Source organism: Caretta caretta, chromosome 2, assembly GCF_965140235.1.
Source record: "Caretta caretta isolate rCarCar2 chromosome 2, rCarCar1.hap1, whole genome shotgun sequence".
NCBI classification, from domain to species: domain Eukaryota; kingdom Metazoa; phylum Chordata; order Testudines; family Cheloniidae; genus Caretta; species Caretta caretta.
Genome location: NC_134207.1, coordinates 53,429,252 through 53,435,251, shown reverse-complemented (window position 1 = coordinate 53,435,251; position 6,000 = coordinate 53,429,252). Strand labels below are relative to the sequence as shown.

Genomic DNA, 6,000 nt, shown 5'->3' with positions numbered 1-6,000 from the left:
TCGAAAAAGGGATGCTTTGAGGCACCATTTTGACAATGAGCTCCAATAATGTATCTTTCTATATAGCATTCTGCCATGCTTTGTTAATTTGCCGCCTTGTCTGAATATTTTGATGATCCTGATCTGTACTCAGCAAATGATCAAATTGCCACTGTGTATTAATTCTAGCAGCAACTACCACGTGTAGGAGACAAATAAAGATTGGTTATTTTTCAGAGAGTATATTTTTATTAAATACCAAGTAACAACACACCCAAAAGGCTTGGTTGGAAAGGAGATAACAATGAAGGGCTGTGTGATAGCTCTATGTAAGTCCAGCTATCATTTTTGAAGCTGTCTGAAGGGGTGGAGTGAACAGGGTACTGAGATGGGCCAGGAAGTTGCAAGGAATGTGTGGGAGGGCATGGAAAACAGTTCCATATTGGCTGCAGGGGGGGAGCAACCACACATGAATTCAGCTGGCAGTGTAATTAGAAACTTCAACATCTCCGTTTGCTCCTCTATCACTTTTATCATCTGCTCCTGGCCATTAAAATTCACTCCTGGCTCTCTTTTCTGTCCAGACTATTTTATCATTTTATTTTAAAGTCCCTCTCCATGCCCTGCAGTCTTGTTTTTTGGCCTCTGAGGATTGTAGCACATCTCAAAACATGTTCTCCTTGCTCCTCCTTGTAGGAGGCAATCCACCAGTGTGTAAGGGGGTTCCCCTGAAGGTCACATCTGAAGAAGCACAAGAAAGAATAAACAGAAGCATGATTGTTAGTGCACACACAGCATTGAATCATTATAATAAAATGCACCTCTTTTTAAATATGAATCAGTTTCTCACTGTCCCTTGGCAAGCATACATCTCGACGAATGCCTTAAACATGGTGAGAATGGCCTGTGTGGGGGTTGGGCACAAAGGATCAAGATGTTTTTTAAGGGGATCAGTGCAGGTGACTAGGGACAATATTGTAAATTCTGCCACCATTTTCCACAGGTGGGGGGTCACTGAAGCCGATATCTCACTCCTGAGGGTAAGCAAGGATGCAAGGGTGCATTTTCTGCATGTGTGCGGCTTCAGAAAGGATTTCTGTGCTGCTCTCCTGTGTGCCGCTTTGGTCCCTGCACAAGTGATTGCTGATTGGCACAGGAAATTCCTACAAGGGAAGGAACAAAGCAGTTTTGCGAAGGAACCTTCAGCAGAGGATTGGCGAGTCCCTCCAGGAAAGTTTCCTAGTCTTGTACATTTTTATCCCTTCATCCCCTTCTAGCATATACAAAGCAAAGGACAGCTCTACCTCATATAACTGAGCAGCATCAACTCAAAAAGGTCACTTTCCAGAGCTCTCCTCTACTGCATCATGCCCATCAGAGACAGACTGCTTGGACTGACTAGACCCCTCTGGAGTGGAAAAGAAGTCCTGCCTTGCCACGCCACTGGATAACCCTGCTGTGTGCTCCACATCATTCTCAACTTGATCTCCTCATTAACAACTTCATCCTCGGGGTTGATTACACTGTCCACTGTCTCCAATCCTGCCAAAGTATCCACGGGGCTCTTGGCAGTGGAGGTGGGGTCACCACCACAGATGGCATCCATCCCTTCCCTTCAGTTATGCCTGACTCAGCTCCTTTATCTTCACATGGCACTGATGTGTGTCCTGTTCGTAGCCCTTATCCAACATGCCATGAGAAATCTGACCGAAGGTATCAAAGTTCCTACAGCTGTAGTGGAGCTGGGATTGCACAGACTCCTCTCCCCACAGTGCCCGCAGATCCAACAACTGTGCTCCGAGCGGGAGAGCGCTTGCTGTGTAGAGACACCATGGTCAGCTGGGAAGATGAGGTGTGAGCTGTCCATGCTGAGCAAACAGGAAGTGGAATTTCAAAAATTCCCAGGCTTTTAAAGGGGGTGGGGAGATGCCCGTGTATCTGGGTGCAGGACAGTGGAGTTCAAACTGCTGACCACAGCAGTCTGAATGGGCATTGTGGGACACCTCCTGGAAGCCATTTACAGTGACATAACCAACCATGTTTTCTATACTGACACTTTGACAATCTAACTTTTCTGCAAAAAGCTCTATGCCTCTCATTGAGGGAGTTTTATTTTGTCAGCAAAGCCTGAGAGTTTTGTCGGCGGAAGGAGTATTGTAGTGTGTATACCTCCACTGTTTTGTCCATGAAAGCTGACTTTTGTCGACAAAACTCTGTAGTATAGACATGGCCTTAATCTCCAAAGGTGACTTCCTGGCTCCATTTAAGTCAGTTGCAAAACTCCCCCTGGCTTCAACAGGATTAGGGTTACCATAATTCAGGTTCCCAAAAAGAGGACACCACCAGGGAGCAGAGGGCTGGAGAGGGGTACAGTTGAGGGTACTGGAGGGGGTACCTACAGTGGGGGTACTCACTGGAGGTGAGGGGCAATGCCACTCCCTGACATGGTGGCAGGACGACCAGTGCAAGCCCAGGATGCAGCGCCAGCCCATCAGCCAGTACCTTGCTGCGGGACCCCCCTTCCCAGGGCTGTGAGCCAGGGCCTGGGGAGGGCGGAGGGATCTGGCAGCTGTGGGACCAATTAGCTGCAGATGCAGGGGTGGGACCAGTCAGGAAGTGGACCAATTGGGGCTCTTTCTGAGCTGTAATGTCTGCTCTGCAGGCCATTTCCTGTTATTTGAAAACTTCCCCCAGACAGAACATGGAGACTCAAAAAAGAGGCAATGTTTGGGAAAACCTAGACATCTGGTAACCTAAACAGGGTAGGTGTTTCACCCCAAGTGTTTAGTGCTAAGGTTTGCACTATATATCCTCTCAGAGCTGCATCCTCCATTACAAGTGATAGATCTGTGTGTGCCAAGGGAAATGGCAATCACAAAGATTAAAACAGTCTCTTGCAATCAAATTTCAAACCCATTACATTACCTAACATTGAATTCAATTACTGTGTACAAAACTGAAATTTCAAAGCATCCCACAGAAATTTTACATGAGCCATTTTAATAGAAATTTGAGCTATTAACTTTCAGAGGGGTCTAAAACTCAAGTTGTTATTGCAAAATCTATTATCTGTCAAGAAGCACTGAGGACGGGAGAGCACAGGTGAGATGGACAATATTGGTAATTAGCAAATGGATCAGATAGCAAATGGATCACAAATTAAAAATCATGAGAAACGTTGGCCAGACTATCCTGCAAAGAGACTGCCCAGAGAGAAGGATTATCTCTAATGAGATTATTCACTTGTGAATTTATGCTGTGAAGGTTAGACCTGAAAGACAATTCTAAAAATAATATAATAAAGGTTAAATTACAGAGATGGGTCTCCTCTCTCTACTTGCTTTTCAGAAATTGTAGTGATCAAGAGGGGGTTGGTAAGAATGTGTTCGTACAAAACAACTGCATCAGAATTCAAAGCACAGTAGAACCTCAGAGTTATGAATATCAGAGTTATGAACTGACCTGTCAACCACACTCCTCATTTGGAACTGGAAGTATGCAATCAGGCAGCAGCAGAGACAAATAAAAAAAGCAAATACAGTACAGCACTGTGTTAAATGTAAACCACTAAAAATAGACAAATTTTAACAAAAGATTTGACAAGGTAAGGAAACTGTTTCTGTGCTTGTTTCATTTAAATTAAGATGATTAAAAGTAGCATTTTTCTTCTGCATAGTAAAATTTCAAAGCTGTATTCAGTCAATGTTCAGTTGTAAACTTTTGAAAGAACAACCATAACGTATTGTTCAGTTACAAACCTTTCACAGTTATGAACAACCTCCATTCCTGAGGTGTTCAAAACTCTGAGGCTGTACTGTAAACCTCCAATTAATTCAAATTTATTATCTTTCTGTTTTCTGAAGACAATTTTTAAAGGCTTCCTACCCATCTATGGATGATTTTTTGTGGGATTCACAAAATGACATGGGGTTAGGCTGCAGTTGACAATATTACTAGTTGATCAAACATAGTGACTCTAGTACAGTATATTGATCTGATGCATGTGATCTAAATAATTACTTCCTTTATTCATTTAGGCCCCAGTTTGGCAAGTTCCTTAAGAACATGCCTAAATTTAAGCATGTGAATAGTTCAGGTGCAGCAATATGCAGAAGGTGTAGCAATCATTTCAAGGTTTAATATACAGCACTTGTGAGACTTTAGTTTTATATGGTAGGAGAATGCTAGTTCCTCAGAATCAGAAGTAGGTCTTGGACAACAGGTGTCTTGAAGGACTGGCAGCCAATAGTCTAGGGTTTCTCAACCAGCGGGTTGTGACCACCAACAAGGTCATGAAAGGCAATCAGGAAAATGGGAGGGAGGTCATAAAGCAGTGAAAATGTTATAACCTAACGCGAAGAAAATTCCACTGCCTACACTCTCTTACCCTTCAAGGTCAATTGTTATAATTCATATAATTTTTACTCTTATTTTGTAGTTAATGTAAGCAGGGGGAGGTCACAAAACAGGTTGACTTTGAATAAAAAGTGACCAACCTGAAAAGGTTGAGAAATCCTGTTCTACCCAGTGTCTGGCATCAGTATAATCTGATGATCTAAGAACTACCTAGCAAGTCATTATATAGAATAATTTTTTTATAGCTTGGCATCTGTGTTCTCCCATGAACAGAGAGGCTTAGATAGTCTGAATAACATCTCACAATCAATCCACAGCAGCCAGTGTCTTTACGGTATTTTTAAATATAAAATTAAACTATTCCAAATTAAACATTGTCACTTCAATAAACACAAATCTTAGTTATAAATCAATCTAGGACCGGATTTCAGAGTACCCACACCTCTTGCTGACTTTTGTGTTTATTTACTTTTACTGTTAAGGTGGACTACCGTAAGTAGATTTGTCTATGTAAGTGGTAAATGTCCAGTTTTCAATGCTTTATTCTGTTTGTACAGATATCGCCTCCTTAATCCGCACAACATTTCTGTGAGGTAAGCAGGTATTATTAATGCCATTTCACCACAGTGAAACCAAGAGAGAGAAGTCAAGCAATTTACCCATGACCACACAGAGATGCGCTGGCAGAACCAGGATTAGGAAACAGGACCTCCTCTCTTCCAACCTTGTACTCATTTCTCCAACCACAGAGCAGGCCAGTACTCTGCTGCCTTCTTCCAGCTAAATGCTAGTGACCCTCATGGGGCTAGCTACTCACTGTTTGAGACCTGGCACACTACTTTATAATGGAAACATTATTCTTAGCTGAAACTGTTCAACACACTTTTACTCTGTGTTTATTCACTGCTACCCATTTTTTACACTAATCTATAGAAAAAGACATGCAATTATTTGGCTGATTTGTCTATATTCTGAGAGCCAAATCTTGACTCCTTCTACAGGTATATAAAGCTCTAAACACAACAGAAATTCTATGGTTCTACTGGAGGGGAGAGCAGAGTTCAGAGAAGTAGTGCAGGGGAACTCCACGCTCACTGGAGCAGCACGAATGGGAATTCAAGGGGTGAAACAAAGAGGGGCTGGGTGGGGTCAATGGGTTTGCTGAGATGGGAAGTATCAGTCAAAACTCCTATGAGGGAAGGGATGAGCAGTCATCACATCTGCTACTTCTTATAGGCTGCACTACACATCTGAAGTAACTGCTGGTGTCCCTGGTCCAACAAGGGGAGATCAGGCATATTCTTCCAGACCCCATGGAGTTACCATGCTCACAGCCTGTTTATTCTTGTTCCAGGACTTATGTGGCTGGGCCATGGGCCAGGTGAGACAGGTCTGTATCTCAGTGAGGGCCATGTGGCTCTGATTCTTGGGTCTTTTGATCAGCCCAGGCATTTGAACTTTCTGAATGGTTAATCACTCCCTGTTGTTGAGGGGGTAGAGACGAGCAGTGAGGCTTAGTATGTAAGTCAGTTGACAGGTGAACTCATGAGTAGCAAACAGGAGCAGCAAACTGGGGAGTTTCAGAGAGAGTTCAGATAGGGTATGTGTGACGCTCTCTTTCTATGTACCATTGTACACTTAATATAAAGATGGAACAGGGTTCTG

General features: G+C 43.1%; 1 long non-coding RNA gene across 1 annotated transcript in view; it reads right to left on the bottom strand.

Annotated features, from left to right (window-relative positions):
- Window positions 1-205: 205 nt before the first annotated feature.
- The window catches only part of LOC125630996 (uncharacterized), a 49,319-nt gene continuing 43,524 nt past the window's right edge, over window positions 206-6,000 (bottom strand). The window contains exons 2-3 of the long non-coding RNA XR_007354858.2: window positions 3,442-3,467; window positions 206-720 (exon numbers count right to left, since the gene is read on the bottom strand). This is a non-coding gene — a long non-coding RNA (uncharacterized LOC125630996). The remainder of the gene's footprint in view (window positions 721-3,441; window positions 3,468-6,000) is intronic.